The sequence below is a fragment of the Heptranchias perlo genome, chromosome 24, assembly GCF_035084215.1.
Source record: "Heptranchias perlo isolate sHepPer1 chromosome 24, sHepPer1.hap1, whole genome shotgun sequence".
Taxonomy (NCBI): domain Eukaryota; kingdom Metazoa; phylum Chordata; class Chondrichthyes; order Hexanchiformes; family Hexanchidae; genus Heptranchias; species Heptranchias perlo.
Window position 1 is genome coordinate 42,727,880 of NC_090348.1, and position 20,109 is coordinate 42,747,988.

A 20,109-nucleotide genomic window follows, 5' to 3' on the forward strand; every position below is an offset into this window, starting at 1 on the left:
AGTGGAGTAAAGGCAACAGAAGTAACGTTTTTCTACCCATGCAGAAATAAAGAGAGAAGAGATTTGCTGCAGGGAACAACCTTGCTATAATAAACACACCAAAGTTTATGGAAAGTGGAGCAAAGGCAACAGAAGTAATGTTTTTCTGCCCGGGCAGAAATAAAAATGAATTTAAACGCCACCACACTGAAATCTTCATGAAGAGACTGGCACAGGTGTAATCTATCTAAACAGGCCTATTCACTCCACTATTCCATTTCAACCTATGCATCTGTCTTAACAATGAACTAGAGATCTGCCTCGATGACACTACAGCTTTTCAGATCCTGCTGTTTATTGACAGAACGCATAATGTCAGCATGAAACACGAGAAAGGAATTGATAAAGTACTGAAGTCTCACCTTGGTTTCAACATCCTGATGCATGAAAAGAAAGAACAATCATCTTTACAACATTTTCTGAAAAACCATGAAGAAACGTTTAAAATTTTGAAAATGAAAACACTAGTTGTAATATATAGTTTATAACCAAGCCCAGTCACTTTCAATCCCATTCTGGGACAATGACAATCTGAGCAGTAGCGGGCCTATTTAGCAATTAGCAAAAACACATTTCTTTTAATTTCCCCCTCCCCCTGTATCTATTATTTTCCTCCCAAGAGAGCACTGATATATGCCTGTGGTGTGGTTCCACTTGTGCTGGGAGCTCTCCAACTTTCACCAGATTGTTGTAAACATCCAACTGGTTCACTATTGTCCTCCAGGGAAGGGAACCTGCTGTCCTTACGCAGTGACTCGAGTCCAACAATATGTGGTTGACTCTTAATAGCTTCTGAAGTGACCTCCACCTCCTTCTCAGGGCAACTAGGGATGGTCAAAAGGACACCCACGTGGCCATTCTTCACCTGTGAGCCTAGATAGTGAATGCTGGCAAACTATTCAACTGTGGGGAGTGGCAGAAATCAAAGGTGAACCTGATCCTGTTCACACACATGCACATTTTCCAGCAGGAGTCACTGAATCGCGATCAGAAGTGGGAATCCTGACTATTTCCCTCCCTCGCCCAGGATCAGCAAGCCCATTTGGGGCTTTTTTTAAAAAATATATTTCAAAATATACTTTATTTCATAAAATTTAAAGATACACACAGTTCAATGTAAAAAGACACAATTTCAAGCAATAGAGTTCGAACCAGTACAATGCAGATCGTACACACTATGATCTCACTTTTACGATTCAAAACACAGTTCACATCTTCTATAACGTTCTATATAATACAAGGTGGGGTGACCTTACACGGTGGCCTTTCCCCATACAGCCTTTGTGTAGGCCGCACCTCGCTTCAGTGCGCTCGCAGCATGTACTCCTGGACTTGAGTGTGCCAGTCGGCAACACTCGGACATGGACAGCTCCTTCAGTTGGAAGACCAGCAGGTTTTGGGTGGAACAAAGGGCCTCCTTCACTGAGTTGATGGTCTTCCAGCAGCAGTTAATATCTGTTTCGGTGTGCGTCCCGGGGAACAACCCGTAGAGCACAGCATCCTATGTTACCAAGCTGTTGGGGATGAAGTGGGACAGATACCAACACATCTCTCTCCATACCTTCTGTGCGAAGGGGCTGTCCATCAGGAGGTGGATGACGGTCTCGTCCTCGCCACAGCCTTGAGAGCAGCTTGCGGTGGCGCTGAGATCCCGTGTGTGTTGGAAGAACCGCACTGGGAGGGCCCTCCTCACCACCATCCAGGCTACATCCTGGTGCCTGTTGGTCAGTTCTGGTGACGAAATGTTCTGCCAAATGGCATTGACCATCTGGTCGGGGAACTGGCCGATCGGATCCACCTTCTCCTTTCCCTGCAGGACTCTCAGAACGTTCCATGTCGACCACTGTCCGACATCCTTGCGGTCGAAGGAGTTCCTCCTCAGGAACTTGTCCACCTGGGATAGGTGGTGGGGATGGTCCAGTTGGACGGGACATCCTGCGTCTGCTCGGCCAGGGTGGCCAGACCGAGCCTTCTCAGTGTGGTGGACAGGTAGAAATTCAGCACGTAGTGACATAGAAACATAGAAAATAGTAGCAGGAGTAGGCCATTCGGCTCCGCCATTCAATATGATCATGGCTGATCCTCTATCTCAAAACCATATCCCCGCTCTCTCCCCATACCCCTTGATGCCTTCTGTGTCCAGAAATCTCTCTATCTCCTTCTTAAATATATTCAGTGACTTGGCCTCCACAGCCTTCTGAGGTAGAGAATTCCACAGGTTCACCGCCCTGAGTGAAGAAATTTCTCCTCATCTCAGTCCGAAATGTCCTACCCCGTATCCTGAGACTGTGAACCCTCCTTCCAGACCCCCCAGCCAGGTGAAACATCCTCCCTGCATCCAGCCTGTCAGGATTTTATATGTTTCAATGAGATCCCCTCTCATTCTTCTAAACTTTAGTGAATACAAGCCGAGTCGACCCAATCTCTCCTTATACGACCTGTCATCCCAGGAATCAGTCTGGTGGACCTTCGCTGCACTCGCTCTATGGCAAGAATATCCTTTCTTAGGTAAGGAGACCAAAACTGCACACAATACTCCAGGTGTGGTCTCATCAAGGCCTTGTATGACTTTTTTAAAAATTCGTTCATGGGATGTGGGCGTCGCTGGCAAGGCCAGCATTTATTGCCCATCCCTAATTGCCCTTGAGAAGGTGGTGGTGAGCCGCCTTCTTGAACCGCTGCAGTCCGTATGGTGAAGGTTCTCCCACAGTGCTGTTAGGAAGGGAGTTCCAGGATTTTGACGGAACGGCAATATATTTCCAAGTCGGGATGGTGTGTGACTTGGAGGGGAACGTACAGGTGGTGTTGTTCCTATGTGCCTGCTGCCCTTGTCCTTCTAGGTGGTAGAGGTCGTGGGTTTGGGAGATGCTGTCAAAGAAGCCTTGGCGAGTTGCTGCAGTGCATCCTGTGGATGGTGCACACTCCAGCCACTGTGCGCCCGTGGTGAAGGGAGTGAATGTTTAGGGTGGTGGATGGGGTGCCAATCAAGCGGGTTGCTTTGTCCTGGATGGTGTCGAGCTTCTTGAGTGTTGTCGGAGCTGCACTCATCCAGGCAAGTGGAGAGTATTCCATCACACTCCTGACTTGTGCCTTGCAACTGGGTGGAAAGGCTTTGGGGCGTCAGGAGGTGAGTCACTCGCCGCAGAATACCCAGCCTCTGACCTGCTCTTGTAGCCACAGTATTTATGTGGCTGGTCCAGTTAGGTTTCTGGTCAATGGTGACCCCCAGGATGTTGATGGTGGGGGATTCGGCGATGGTAATGCCGTTGAATGTCAAGGGGAGGTGGTTAGACTCTCTCTTGTTGGAGATGGTCATTGCCTGGCACTTGTCTACGCAGATGTTACTTGCCACTTATCAGCCCAAGCCTGGATGTTGTCCAGATCTTGCTGCATGCGGGCACGGACTGCTTCATTAAGTGAGGGGTTGAGAATGGAACTGAACACTGTGCAATCATCAGCGAACATCCCCATTTCTGACCTTATGATGGAGGGAAGGTCATTGATGAAGCAGCTGAAGATGGCTGGGCCTGGGACACTGCCCTGAGGAACTCCTGCAGCAACACCCTGGGATTGAGATGACTGGCCTCCAACAACCACTACCATCTTCCTTTGTGCTAGGTATGACTCCAGCCAATGGAGAGCTTTCCCCCTGATTCCCATTGACTTCAATTTTACTAGGGCTCCTTGGTGCCACACTCGGTCAAATGCTGCCTTGATGTCAAGGGCAGTCACTCTCACCTCACCTCTGGAATTCAGCTCTTTTGTCCATGTTTGGACCAAGGCTGTAATGAGGTCTGGAGCTGAGTGGTCCTGGCGGAACCCAAACTGAGCATCGGTGAGCAGGTTATTGGAAAGTAATTGCTGTTTGATAGCACTGTCGACGACACCTTCCATCACTTTGCTGATGATTGGCCGGATTGGATTTGTCCTGCTTTTTGTGGACAGGACATACCGGCAATTTTCCACATTGTCGGGTAGATGCCAGTGTTATAGCTGTACTGGAACAGTTTGGCTAGAGGCGCGGCTAGTTCTGGAGCACAAGTCTTCAGCACTACAGCCGGATGCTGTCGGGGCCCATAGCCTTTGCTGTATCCAGTGCACTCAGCCGTTTCTTGATATCACGTGGAGTGAATCGAATTGGCTGCAGACTGGCTTCAGTGATGGTGTGGATATTGGGAAGAGGCCGAGATGGATCATCCACTCAGCATTTCTAGCTGAAGATGGTTGCAAACACTTCAGCCTTGTCTTTTGCTGCATTCTGCCATCATTGAGGATGGGGATGTTTACAGAGCCGCCTCCTCCCGTGAGTTGTTTAATTGTCCACTACCATTCACGACTGGATGCGGCAGGACTGCAGAGCTTTGATCTGATCCGCTGGTTGTGGAATCGCTTAGCTCTGTCTATAGCATGTTGCTTCCACTGTTTAGCATGCATGTAGTCCTGAGTTGTAGCTTCACCAGGTTGGCAACTCATTTTTAGGTATGCCTGGTGCTGCTCTTGGCATGCTCTTCTGCACTCCTCATTGAATCAGGGTTGATCCCCTGGTTTGTTGGTAATGGTGGAGTGAGGACTATGCCGGGCCATGAGGTGTCTAACTGCAGTAAGACATCCTTGCTCCTGTACTCAAATCCTCTTGCAATGAACGCTTCATACCATTTGCCATCCTAAATGCTTGACACTTGGTGTTTGCATATTGGGGATCCACACGCACAAAAGTGGCCATCAGGATCAGAGCGGCATTGGGGACACTCTTCCCCCCCGCCCCCCCCCCACTGCCCTTGTCTGGAGGCTTGTACATGGTATCCCTGCGGACGCGTTCTACCGTGGACCTCCAGACAAAGTGGAAGACAGCTCAGGTGACTGTGACGCTGGAGTGGCGGGGAATGGACCAGAACGTGGCCACGTGGAGCAACACCGCGAGTACTTCACGCCTTATCACCAGATTCCTGCCGGTTACGGAGAGGGGGCCTCTCACCCACATACCAAGCTTCTTTTTGGCCTTGGCAACCCACTCCTCCCAGTTCTTGGTGCAGGCCTGGGGCCCCCCAAACCAGATCCCCAGCACCTTCAGGTTGTCAAACCTGATGGTGAAGGGGACAAAGGACTGGATCTCCCACCTGCCAAAGAACATGGCCTCACTCTTAATTCGGTTCACTCTGGCCCGAGGCCAGCTCAAAACAGTCGCAGATGCCTATCAGTCCGTGGACTGATTGCTGATTGGAGAAAAAGACAGTGGCGTCGTCCACGTACAGGGAAGCCTTAACCAGAGAGCCTCTGCTGCCTGGGATCATCACCCTCCTGATACCTGCGTTCTTCCTGATGGATGAGGCAAATGGCTCGATACAACATACGAACAAGACCGTGGAGAAAGGACAGTCCTGCCTGATTCCAAATCTTATCGGAAAGCTCTCCAACTCCCACCCGTTGATTAGGATTGCGCTACAGTTGTCCGCATAGAGCAGTCGGATCCAATCGCAGATTCCCTCCCCAAAACCCATTTTGGAGAGCACGTCCATCAGGTACGTGTGGGATATTCTGTCGAAGGCCTTCTCCTGGTCCTGATGAGGCAGGTGTTCACCCCCGTGTCCTGCACATAGGCATTCATATCCCTGAGCCATGCAAGGCTAGCAGAGATCTTCCTGCCGGGTACAGTACAGGTCTGATCCGAGTGGATCACCAGCTCCAGAGCAGACTTGTCTGTTGGCGATGGCCTTGGACAGAATCTCGTAGTCGATATTTACCAAGGAAATGGGTCCTCAATTTCTGATTTCTTCCCTCTCCCCCTTCCGCTTGTAGATGAGGGTGATGATGCCTTTCCTTATGGACTCTGACAATGCTGCCCGCCAGATGCAGATCCCCGTACACTTCCAGTGGGTCTGGGCTTATCCAGTCCCACACAGCAGAGTACAACTTGACAGGTAAGCCGTAACTTCTGGGAGTTCTACTCTTCTCGAAGGACCGGACAGCCTTTGTCAGTTTGTCCAAAGTCAGTGGCCGATCCATGCTCTCCCGCTCGCTGTCCTCTAAGACCTCCGTGATAGAGGACAGGGCGTTCCCTACGACTGCGCTGGCTAACTCAGCATGCATTCGGGGCCAAAGCTGGGATCTTCTGGTCTGAACAGCTCAGTACCATATGAGGAATCTACCCACCAAAACCAAAGTTCTGTCTAAATTGAAAAAAATGTAACTGATTGTTAAAAAATAAAAATGTGCAGTCGGTTTAGCTTTACCTTGCATTCTATTTATTACAAAATGCAGTTCTTAAGTGTGAATTTGATTGTCAAAACAATTGTAGTTTGATCACATTTTTCCTAAATATGAATAATTCCTAACAAAATAATTAGCCATTGCTGAGCATTTCAATGATTTTAATCTGGCACTTTAGTTGTGAATGTGAGATTTTGGAATAAGGTTGAGTGCTATAGAATGAACCAATCATAATTGAAGAAAATAATTTGTATTACCTTTTGTAAAGTGGTTGAATAGGCATAGTGAGAGCACAGCAAAGCCTGCAATCTGCCACCCCATTTACAGGGTGAATGTGTCTAGAAGCAAACAATTGGCCTAAATTACACTATTAAACAGGAAATAAATCGATTTGAAGCGCTAAAGAAAAATAAGTTTTATCATAAAGATAATACCATGTAATATCTTCATTCTGCAATTTTACAGCAGTATTGTGACTGCACTGAGCTGAAGCTAGTACTCTTCATCTTGGGATATGGGCTTGCTACTGAGTCTGGGAAAAGAACTGCTCCATTTGTACATCTTGAATTGACTACAATAGGGCTGTGCGGTGAAAGTGAGGCAAAACATAACTTTTAAAAATTCATTGTTGAGACATGTCACTGGCAAGCCGGCATTTATTGCCCATCCCTAGTTGTCTTTGAGTGGGTGGTGGTGGACCTTAATAATCACTGAACTATTATGAAGTAGCATTTTGTACATGGCAAGTATTTTATTTGTGGTAAGGATTTTATTTAAATTGAAGTTCTGGTTAAATCTAAGCAGGTAATGCATGGATTGAGAAATATTATTCTGATTTTTTTTCCCCTCATGCCTCTGAGAAGGCCTTGGAATGTTTTTTTACATTAAAGGCATTATAGAAATGCAAGCTGTTGTTGTTAATGATGAATTTATACCATTTATACTGATTGTGAATTGATTCTTTTCATTTAGGGGCTAAGTTTTTATTTCTTTTTCTCCCCTTTCTTCTCCTTTGTGTCCAAGTGATCTGCAGCAGTTCCCTGACTGAGAAGGTGAATAGATGAGCTGAACCCAGGAGGTCTCGTAATTACAGTCTGCAACCAGTCACTATCACTGAGTGTGGGTGAGGACCATTCTCTTTCTGATTTGCCTTCTCTCCCTGTGATGAGCAACCATCGTGTTGTCACTGAACCCCCTCTTGAAAAATCAAAACTCATTGTTTAAATAAAATATATATAAAGGGGGGGGGGGAAATGATGTTGATGTTCATCTTAAATTTTTTATGGCTTTTTCAAAAGTGACATTATTGAATATCTTTACCTCTTTATAGTTTTCTGGATTTGGTGCTGTTGGAAGCTACACTCCAATACTGCTTCATTTTAGCCACAAAACAACAATCTTGTGACTGCTTAGAACTGAAAATTGTTGGTCGTGTGAAATACTGTACATACTGGTCCAAGTGCAATGATCAAATTGGGACTCGATGACTGGGTCCTCGAACATAATCAGCAGTTTCCAATTTTTATACCTTCAATGGTCTTCTGGGTAAGTTACTGGAGATAAAAACTCCAGATCATTCCAGAGATAGTTTATGTTATCCGATGTTGGTTGGGGGTGGGTATAAATTTAAATGAAAACAATGAACTAGATGGGCCAAATGGCTTCCTTTCCCTGTACTTTTGTGAGCACAAACAGGAAACTGCACAAGTAATTGGGATAAATATGTTTCCCCTCCTAAAAAGTACATGCCCACACAGTGAAAAAGTATACGTTTTTTCAAAGGTTGCACCTGCCAGTTTTGCACATAGGAACATATTTTTGCACTTTTTTTGTTGTGATGAGCAATAATCCTTCTCTCACTTGGTGGAAAACATGCTGCACAGTTGGAAGTACAATAAAGGATATTACCAGATATTTCACAAGTGCTTTAGACCTAGGAGTCGAGTGCCACAGGTGCAAATTAATTCTGATTGCCTTTGAAGAACTCTTGTACCCACTGTCAATGGTGCAATGTTCAAGTATGCAGCAGGTTCACTTTCAAAGTAAGCACTGTGCATGGTAACAGTCATTAAGAGGTAATTATCACCAGTTTTAATTATAACATTTCTGGATTCCAGAATTCGGCAAGAAAGTATCCCGTTGGCATGAATACCATAACAACTGTTTAGTGACAGTACTGTAAGTACAGGTCCATAAAAATTATTGCGAGACTAAACTTTAAGTAACCTGATGTCACGAACGACATTCTTGTCATTGATGCACCATGTAACAGCTGCACACTAATGGGACTGAAACACATGCTGATTTGGAAGGCATTGGCTTTGAGGAATAATGAAGCCAGATAAAGTGACACATTTTACATCATTTAGCCAAAATGGTGATGGACGACCGTATGAGCAAGACTATGATCTTCCCCTTTCCTTTCTGCAGTACTGGATAAACAGCTTTTCATTTTAGTTACAGTCTCATATTATTTGGATTTCTTTTATTTTTATTCTGTCCAAGTCCATGTAACATTGGCTGTATTATCACTAAGATTATTTAGTGTACTGGAAGCAATGCACAATCGGAAAAAAAGTCTCATTTAAGCCAAATCAATATGCTTTAATGTTGTGCAATGCGTTTCTTGGAACTTGGCCCTAATTCACCACCTGAATTTGCTCCCACCGTGACTACCATCAGTGACAGACCTGCAAACAGCAGCACTTTACCCTTGATTTATGCACCTCAAAATGTTCTCTCCAAACAAAATTCATGTTTGGAAGGACAGAGTCTATAATCTACTGCTGTGTGTCGTCCACAGTTCAACACACACCAAACATTACACTTCACTGAAATCCTGGTGAAAATGTGGCGACAGTGTGGAATGCATGAATATTTCACATGCATGCTTTACTGAAATCCTAGAAACAAACACAGACTGAATACTCAAAGGATTAAAGACAATCCTTCCTAGCTACATTCTGGTGGAAGAATTTCATTTAGCAATCAATCCTGCTTTCACCACTAACCAAGCATATTATGTAAATTTGTAGATTTTGCGATTATAAAATTACATTTAATCACAAGTTGTCACCTAATTCTGAATTTAAGAAAAACTTAGCCTCTATTTTTCTCTCCATTACCCAGATTTCACAGGCTATGCACAAACTATTGCCGAGAGTATGGGCTGCTGCAGCTGGTGGTGGTGCTGCTGAGCCAGGAACACATGGAGGTGTGCGAGTCATGATAGTCCTTTCGGGTTTTCCTATCTTTACCTGCACATCGCGAGCCCACAACAACGTTACTGAGATGAAGGACTCAGCAATGTAGGTATGACGCAACATTCCAGCACTCCCAGGCTCCACATATTGATACACCTACACAATGCCCAAGATATTTTGATATCTGGTACATATAATTCCAAATCCAGAACTCACAAACGATGTTACCAGACAACTCCATGGGTCGGCTTTGCAGTCACCTCCTTTGTATATACAGGAATGGCTATTTGGCTCAATAATTCCCCTCCCTAGTTTTATCTGACACTGACTCCTTTTTGGTGCTCACTGTCTGTTCAAAAAAATCTTGTTCTGTTAGCACTGAGCTATACAGACAAGAAAATGCTAGACCCCAATCCCCAGTTTGTGCTGAGTTCGCTGGTGTCAGCTAGGGCAACAGTAGGAGAGATATAATTGGCCTGCCTGAGCGAGGGAGAAAAAAAAAAGACCTGCCAAGCGCCCTGCTCCTGATCATTATCCACCAACTCCTGCTGGAAAGTAGACGTTGGGCAAGAATAGAATCGGGCACGGCGATGAGGAGCGGCGACACTCACTATCTAGGATCAAAAATGGAGAGTGGGTACTGGGAAAGGTACCCAGAGGGTTGCTGGAGCCCATGAAACTATACTCCAGGAAGACAGCATCTGTCGGAAAGACAACTGAATTAACTTGACTCTGCTACTGCACTGCAAAATTTTGCAAATTTAAGGCTCTGTTTCAGGAAAATTAGGTAACAGACTAGTTGTCAGTGGATTATCCACGCTCTGGTGCCCTCATGTAAATTGGGTGATTGAAGATTTGTTTAGTTATTTAACTGCCAGGAAAAACTTGCCATTTCTTTTCTTGCACACCTAGGATTTATCAAAATTACATCTCCAATTCTAAATTTTTCTTTTATAGGTGGTGCATATATTATCTATCGCAAGCCCAGATGTCAGAAAAAGTTTTTAATACTTTTCTTGCACCTCCAGAGCACAATTATGACAGAATTTTTTTTTCATGCATAGTGGATAACTCCCTTTGTAGTCTGAATTATTAAGCTTGTCCACATCCAGGCATGTCACAGCTATTCGGCATTTAGTCACCACCAGTTAGCCCTATATTGATGTAATTGGTGTAGAAGGAGTGTTTTATTACTTCTGAAAGACAAAACATGCACAATCAAAACCCTGAAGTCAAAAAAAAAGCTGGAAAATAATGGCTTAAATAGTACTCTTTAGATAACAGTCATCTCAACATTGAGGTTGGGCAAAGGAGTTGAGAAGGCTTCCACCATGTTCAATAATGTCAATGCAGGTAATGTAAGGACAAATGGGGAGCAACCAATTAACACCATGAGTTCCAGACTATCTTGGGCTGATTTGTTTTTCTGCTACTGGAAAAAGCAACACAGCACCATGGTAATAGGCAGTGAAGAGCTGAGAGGCCCGCCACCAGGGGTGGATTAACGCAGGGTCAACATGGCCTGTGCCCAGAGGCCTCAGCCAAAAAAGGGGCGCCTGTGCAAATGTTTCATTTAAGCGTAGTATATTGTGATACAATTTGCTTTATTATTCATGCATGTGTAAATTCTTCATGCATTTTACTACAAGCTTGTGTTTCAATGGATCGGGAGAGAGTTGTTTGAGCGATGCGGAGGGCCCCCGAATGTTCTTAGTGCTCAGGGCCCCAAGAATTCTTAATCCGGCTGTGCCTGTCAGAGGGAGAAATTGCCTGGAAAAGACGGATTGCCTGAATACAGAGAAGCAACCACTGTTTTTATTCAATGACTCATAGGATAATCCAGGTACAACCAGGAATTCAATTTCGATTTCCCTCTTTTTTTTCTTACCTTTTCCTATTGGTTTGACATCTATAATAATATTTTTCATGAAGTTCTGAGAATAATGGTAAACATTTAGGCCTTGAAATTATACCATGCTATGTTAGCATATGAAATATATAGAAGTTACAACACGAAAGCAGTCTATTTGATACAACCTGTCCATGTCACTATTTACTCTCCACATGAGCAAACAGGCCGAATCATATTCACCCACCCAGTTCCCATCCCCCCTCATCTCCCTATCCAATCTGACCTTGAATGTTGACAAAGTTTCTGCCTCAACCACCAATCCTGGAAGTGAATTCCACAGCCTCACATTTCTCTGTGTAAGTAAGTTTCTTTTGCTCTCTGTTCTAAATCTCTTACATTAATCTTGTATCTACGGCCGCTCATTCTAGACCTCTCAAGTACTGGAAACAGACTGCTACCACAAGGAGTAGTTGAGGCAAGTAGCATAGATGCATTTAAGGGGAAGCTAGATAAGCAGATGAGGCAGAAAGGAATAGAAGGTATCCTGATAGGGTTAGATGAAGAAGGGAGAGAGGAGGCTTGTGTAAAGCATAAATGCTGGCATGGACCAGTTGGGCCAAATGGCCTGTTTCTGTGCTGTAGTTTTGATGCAACTTGATGTTATCCCATCTTTTCATAATTTTAAACAGTTCTATCATATCACCCCGTAATCTACGTTGTTCTAATGAAAGAAAGACACAATTTTTCTAGTCTCCCATCATATTTTAATTTCTTCAAACCAGGTAGCATCCTAGTGAAGCTGTGCTGTATCCTCTGTACAGTCATATTATCCTTCCTATAGTGTGGAGCCCAATATTGCACACTGTACTCAAACTGAGGTCTTATTACGGTTTTATATAAACTTATCATTACTTCTTGGCTTTTATATTCTGTACCTCATGATTATTCCTAGAATTCTATTAGCTTTTTTTAAAAAACAGCCTTTTTAATCAGAGGTGCTATCTTTAACACCCTGTGAACCAGTGCCCCCAAATCCTTCAGCCCACACACAGCACCATATAATTACTGTATTTACCAAAATGTATCACCTCACACTTACTGACAGTGAATTCCACCTGTCACTTTTCAGCCCATCCCATCAATGTCCCACTGCACTTTCCTTTGGTCTTCTGAAAAAAAATTAACCATACCTCCTATTTCGGTATCATTGCAAATTTTGACACCACTCCCCTGAGACCAATATCCAAATCATTGACATTCACAATTAACAGAAGTGGTCCCGAATTGAACCCTGTGGGACACCACTACCCACTTCCAACTACTCTTTAAAAAAAAAACTGCCCTTAACTCCTACTCTCTATTTTATCCCTTCTAACCATTTATTAATGTTAATCCAGTTTGTTCTCTGCTATTTTTAAATAAACAGGTTGGCTTCTTTGCTAAAATATTAGAGAGAAATCAGAATCCTGTGATCTGAATCTCTCCAAGAGGCAAAGTAATTTAGAATTTGTTTTTGTTCGGCTGGTGGGAAACGTACTTTACATCGAAAAGTACTTCCCCCTCCATTAAGCTGCTTTGCTGTATTACATTTTTCTCAGTGCAGTCGCAGGAGTGCACTGACACAAGAAATTGTGGAGATTAAGTTTCCTCATCTTGAATAGGCCTCACAAAGTTAGCAGTTATACTTGGCACTCCCTATTGTATAATTGTAGCTTTCTTCATGCATAAGTTGCACGGCAAAAGTTTTCATGACACACAGCCAGTTACATTTTAAATTAGCTTCAGTGTGCCACTCACTTGGCTACATCTGTGTTACCACCATAAACAAGGTACATTCTTCAGGCATTCGTGCCAATGGAACTCAATCCTGTTTTCTTGAAGCAGGTTTGTAGCTTGGGTTGCCATTGACTTACTAGGTCTTTGTAGTAAGGTAATGAGCGACTGCAGAATATGCTCCTTGTTCCACGCCGGTCAATGTTCAACACCCAGGAGACACTTGGTAAGTGCCACAACCAAAGGGACTTGGAAACCCTTGCACAGCAGGGCTTCTGTCATGCATTTAAATACAGGGTGCAGATTGTCAGGGCAAAATGACAAGAAGAATATGATAGAGGACGTCAAGTAAATACTGTATTTCTTTTTGGGTATCAAATGAAATGCAGCAAAAACGCTAACAATGTTGGCTGTTGAAGCAGCGAATGGATTTACTATTCACTTTATTTTCCAGTTTGCATGCACAATAAAATAGACAGTAATTGTCCAACAAAGGCACAATATTTACATTATCCATCTATATTTAGAACTCCTTGTTCGTAGATATACTTAAGCATGTGGGGCATTTTTAAATCATTCATTGTCACATCTCCTTTTAAGGGGTGGAAGGAATCACCAGAAGGTTCCACAATATTCTATAAAGTACACAGAATATTAAAAAAAAGGAAATCAAATTCTCTTCAGCTGTGTAAACATGACCTGATACCATGAGTATGTGGAGCATTTATTATTAAAAGTGAAAGTAGCGTATTTTGTAGGCAGATAGCATGAGGCCATTTTTGTGAATGAAACACTGATTAAAAGAAGTAGATGTTTTATAGTGAAGGGATTTGGGCATTCCCAGGATATAACAACACTTAGAACAGCAAAAAGGACATTAAACACCCTGCATTTTCTGGAAATAATACCAATATAATCGACTGCCTCTTTGACCTAGCATACAGATTTTTGAGTGTGTAGTGATAATAGCAACAATAGAATGGAGTTACGCAAAATGACTATTTATTGTGTACTTATTAGTGACAACCCTCATGCCACAATCTATAGAGACTGCCCATGCACAAAACAGCTACAAGTGGAGGTGTCTGACAATGATTGCTAAAGACATTTTTATCTTAATCTTTTTGCTCAATATTGAAAATCAGAATAACTCAACTCTACAATTACACAAAATATTCAAGCACTCAGTTATTACAACAGGCCGTTCACATGTATACTGGTGGGACGTGCAACCATTGCAAAAGAAACAAAAGAAAAATCACTCTACACCCCACAGTCAATGATAGCTACTCTGTGCTTCTCTAGTCTCCTGGCTTGTGTTTTATGCTGTGCAAAAACTCCTGTAGTGGGCAGAAGCAGCTGCACAAAGATGCTGTGGAGAACAACCTTAAGCCATGTAATATCCCCAGTGACAAATGGGAGGACATGGCACTTAAAAGGCTGCGATGGCATGTCATGCTGTGTGCTGATGTGTCTCACTTCAGAAACAAAACATCCGCACAAGCAGCGCAGAAAAAGAAGGAAAACCACACAGTGGATGCAGCAACCAGCGAACTCCAAACATATCAGATTGTGCTGTGACCAGTACGAGACACCTATGGTTCCCATATAAGGCTTATCAGTCACCAGTGGACAGACAGGAAAAATGTCTGATGATCCAGACATTCTTCACATAGGGAATAACCATGTATAAAAAAAATTATGTTCTCCTATATGCGTATGGTAGAAATTTTGGAATGATCACTTGAAGTGCTATATCACAGTCTATAAACAAATGATAGATTCTCTCAAAAGTCTCTCAATTAAAAAGTCCAGTCTGGAGCACAATTTGTATCCTGTGGGCAAAATGTGCATGACACCCAAATTCATTGGGGGAACTCACTGCTCTTCTTTGAATAGTATCCTGTCCACCTGAACCACTAGAACAGGCAGACAAGGCCTTAGTTTAATGTGATGTGGAGATGCCGGTGATGGACTGGGGTTAACAATTGTAAACAATTTTACAACACCAAGTTATAGTCCAACGATTTTATTTTTAATCCCATAAGCTTTCGGGGGCTTTCCCCTTCCTCAGGTGGTGTGGAAAAGACAATTTCGAATCCTTTGCATTTTAAGATCACAGAACAAAGCCTGGTGATTACTGCCCGTTGCCAAGGCAATCACAGTGAGCAGACAGAAAGGTGTCATCCAAAAAGGCCACTGAATATACAACCCCCCAAAAAAAAGAGAGAGAGAGATAAGGAAGACAGTCAATGACCCGTTATATTAAAAACAGATAACATTTGTTCGCTGGTGGGGTTACGTGTAGTGTGACATGAACCCAAGATCCCGGTTGAGGCCGTCCTCATGGGTGCGGAACTTGGCTATTAATTTCTGCTCGACGATTTTGCGTTGTCGTGTGTCTCGAAGGCCGCCTTGGAGTACGCTTACCCGAAGGTCGGTGGATGAATGCCCATGACTGCTGAAGTGTTCCCCGACAGGGAGAGAACCCTCCTGTTTGGCGATTGTTGCGCGGTGTCCGTTCATCCGTTGTCGCAGCGTCTGCATGGTCTCGCCAATGTACCATGCTCTGGGGCATCCTTTCCTGCAACGTATGAGGTAGACAACGTTGGCCGAGTCACAGGAGTATGAACCATGCACCTGGTGGGTGGTGTCCTCTCGTGTGATGGTGGTATCTGTGTCGATGATCTGGCATGTCTTGCAGAGGTTACCGTGGCAGGGTTGTGTGGTGTCGTGGACGCTGTTCTCCTGAAGGCTGGGTAATTTGCTGCGAACGATGGTTTGTTTGAGGTTGGGTGGCTGTTTAAAGGCAAGTAGTGGAGGTGTGGGGATGGCCATAGCGAGGTGTTCGTCATCATTGATGACATGTTGAAGGCTGCGGAGAACATGGCGTAGTTTCTCCGCTCCGGGGAAGTACTGGACGACGAAGGGTACTCTGTTGGTTGCGTCCCGTGTTAGTCTTCTGAGGAGGTCTACGCGATTTTTCGCTGTGGCCCGTCGGAACTGTCGATCGATGAGTCGAGCGTCATATCCCGTTCTTACTAGGGCGTCTTTCAGCGTCTGTAGGTGTCCATCGCGTTCCTCCTTGTCTGAGCAGACCCTGTGTATTCGCAGGGCCTTTCCATAGGGGATGGCCTCTTTGACGTGGTTAGGGTGGAAGCTGGAAAAGTGGAGCATTGTGAGATTGTCCGTGGGCTTGCGGTAGAGTGAGGTGCCCGTCTTTGATGGAGATTCGTGTGTCCAAGAAAGAAACTGATTCTGAGGAGTAGTCCATGGTGAGCTTGATGGTGGGATGAAACTTGTTGATGTTATCGTGTAGTCTCTTCAGTGATTCCTCACCATGGGTCCATAGAAAGAAAATGTCGTCGATGTATCTGGTGTATAGTGTTGGTTGGAGGTCCTGTGCAGTGAAGAAGTCCTGCTCGAACTTGTGCATGAAAATGTTGGCGTATTGGGGTACGAATTTGGTCCCCATGGCTGTTCCGTGTGTTTGGGTAAAGAACTGGTTATTGAAGGTGAAGACATTGTGATCCAGGATGAAGCGGATGAGTTGTAGGATGGCGTCTGGAGATTGGCTGTTGTTGGTGTTGAGTATTGATACAGTTTAATGTTTCATCCAAAGGATGGTACCTCTGACTGTATACTTCGTTCTCAGTATGGCACTAGAATGTCAGCCTAGAAAATGTGCTTGATTCCTGCAGTGAGGTTCAAGGCCACCACCTTCTGACACAGAAGGGAGAGTGCTACCAACTGGATCAAAGTAAATAGGAACAAAGTGAAATTCTTATTAGAAACGAGAAATACTCCACAGAATAAGTAGCAATCAAAAGGTATTTAAGACATGGTTTATTTTACCAGACTGTAAAGCTGAAGGTCGAGCTCTGAGGTTCCAACTTCTCTGCACTTTGGTTTTCCTTTTGATCGTCTACTAGCTGAACAATATGATCAAATATGACAATAAATGCACTCATTAAACCACTGATTTTCAAACTGTCCATGTGAGGGACTCCTGAATACTGCCACTAATTCATTTTCTTAAAATTTATGAGAGGATGCAATGGTTTATGATCTGGTGGCACCTTGTAATAAGATTTTTTATTTCTACTGTAATTTATCGTCTGTACTGTTCTATAGTCATTGTCTTCCGTTTATAAAATCAAAACTTCCATTTGTAACGTCTTAGAAATTCAACAGGATTATCCTCATGATCATAGAAATTTCAGTACAGAAGTAGTCTTTCAGCCCATTGTGCCTGTGTCTGCCAGTACTGGCTTCACACTGGATTGACTTTAATTTCATCACCATGCTCTTTCCCCATTGTGAAGACAAAAGGTGAAGTCCAATTTGCATAACACCAATGATGAGGGAACCAAAGTGCAAGGTTGTTATCATGAGAGATGAAAAATCACCGTCAAGGGCAACAACTGAAATGAACTGAGGAGAGTCCTTTAAACACTCCTGGATATTGCAACCTTATTGTTGCGATATGAATTTGCAGATGAATTTATTTCATCTGCTGAATCTTCCTTCCTGGCACTTTGTAAAGTCTCAGATGGTATTTGAGGCATTGCTCTAACTTGTTCTCTCACCTTTCACTTCATCGTCACTTGGCTCTCCTCTCACATACCTCTTGTATTTATGATTCACCCTTCGGTACCCATAAAAGGTGACTGGGCTAGAATTTTAATTTTTAAAAACTCACTTGGGCTGTGGCCATCACTGGTAAGGCCGGAATTTATTGCCCATCCTTAATTGCCCTTGAAAAGGTGGTGTCCATCTGCCTTCTTGAACCGCTGGGTACTGTGATGAAGGTGCTCCTACAATGCTGTTAGTTAGGAAGTTCTAGGGTTTTGACCCAGCGGCAATGAAGGAACAGCGATGTTATGTTGTTCATTTGTAGGATTTCAAGTGTTTTCTCTTCTTGCTTTCAGTACCAAGTTGATGAGTTTTCACTTCAAGATGCTTAGACCTGGTATCTTGCACCTTTCAGCTGCAGCAAAATTCACTGGTTTGGTAGGAAATCTACTTATACTTCCGGACGTTCCCTGGAGTCCTGATTTGAAGTCTATGACTGTTAAGCCATGCTATTTGATTTTCTTTGGCGTATGTTGTTTGACATTTTCTTGTAGTTGGGTCTGTCGTTATGTTGTTAATTAGATTCCTGATGTCGGCTAATTTGATGCTGCATGTCTCAGTCAACCCGTGGAGGTCGCTAATGCCAAGTCAAAATTTAACCTGCAAATACATTATTGTTTCTTATAGTGAAATAAATTATCTCTATCTGTCTCAACGCATTGCACCTCTGCTGGTGCTAGTCTTTGTTCTTTACCTGGAGCTATCAACTCAAATCCTAACTCCCTGCCTTTTGCCCGTACCCTTTTATATTCTTCTTTTCCAAATACATATCTAATTCTCTTTTAAATGATGATGTAGAGACTGCCTCAATTACCACTTGTGGTGAGGCATTCCAGGCTCTAATAACACTTTGTGAAAAAATACCCTCTAACCTGCCCTGTTGTTCTGCTCATGATATTCCTAAACCTATACCACTCGTTACCGATTTGTCAACCAGTGGAAACAATCTTTCATTATTTACCTTCTCAAAATCTTTCATAATTTTGAAAATCACAATTAGTTCAAAAAAAGGTGTAAGGATAAACCAGGCAACTACAGGCCAGTCAGTTTAACCTCGGTGGTGGGGAAGCTTTTAGAAACAATAATCTGGGACAAAATTAATAGTCACTTGGACAATAAAGGAAAGTCATCACGGATTTGTTAAAGGCAAATCGTGTTTAACTAACTTGATTGAGTTTTTTGATGAGGTAACAGAGAGGGTTGATGAGGACAATGCGGTTGATGTATACATTCATTTTCAAAAGGTGTTTGATAAAGTGCCATATAATAGGCTTGTCAGCAAAATTGAAGCCCATGGAATAAAAGGGGCAGTGGCAGCATGGATATAAAATTGGCTAAGTGACAGGAAACAGAGAGCAGTGGTGAACACCACTGTATACCTTGGAGGAAGGTATGCAGTGGTGAACACCACTGTATACCTTGGAGGAAGGTATACAGTGGTGTTCCCCAGGGGTTAGCACTAGGACCACTGCTTTTTTGATATATATTAATGACTTGGACTTGGGTGTGCAGGGCATAATTTCAAAATTTGCAGATGACACAAAACTTGGAAGTTTAGTTAACAGTAAGGAGGGTAATAATAGGCTTCAAGAGGACGTAGACAGGCTGGTGGAATGGGTGGACACATGGCAGAAAACAGGGAACTACAGACCAGTTAGCCTAACATCAGTAGTAGGGAAAATGCTGCAGTCTATTGTAAAGGAGGTGATAACAGGACACTTGGAAAATATCAGCGGGATTAGACAAAGTCAACATGGATTTATGAAAGGGAAACTGGAGTTTTTTGAGGATGTAACTGGTAGAATAGATAAGGGAGAACCAGTGAATGTGGTGTATTTGGATTTTCAGAAGGCCTTTGATAATGTCCCACATAAGAGGTTAGTGTGCAAAATTAAAGCACACAGGATTGGCGGTAATATACTGGCATGGATTGAAAATTGGTTCACAGACAGGAAACAGAGAGTAGGAATAAATGGGTCTTTTTGGGGTGGCAGGCAGTGACTAGTGGGGTACCGCAGGGATCAGTGCTTGGGCCCCAGCTATTCACAATATATATCAATGATTTGGATGAGGGAACCAAATGTACTATTTCCAAGTTTGCTAACGACACAAAATTAGGTGGGATCGTGAGTTGTGAGGAAGATGCAAAGAGGCATCAAGGTGATTTAGACAAGTTGAGTGAGTGGGCAAATACATGGCAGAAGCAGTATAACGTGGATGAATGTGAAGTTATCCACTTCGGAAGGAAGAACAGAAAGGCAGAGTATCATTTAAACGGTGATAGATTGGGAAATGTTGATGTACAAAGGAACCTGGGTGTCCTTATAGACCAGTCACTGAAAGCAAACATGCAGGTGTAGCAAGCAGTCAGAAAGGCAAATGGTATGTTGGCCTTCATTG

General features: G+C 43.5%; 1 protein-coding gene across 1 annotated transcript in view; it reads right to left on the reverse strand.

The window, feature by feature from the left end:
- chchd3a (coiled-coil-helix-coiled-coil-helix domain containing 3a) overlaps positions 1-20,109 on the reverse strand; it is a 230,631-nt gene that overhangs the window by 56,872 nt on the left and 153,650 nt on the right. The gene's annotated exons all lie outside the window — the stretch shown is intronic.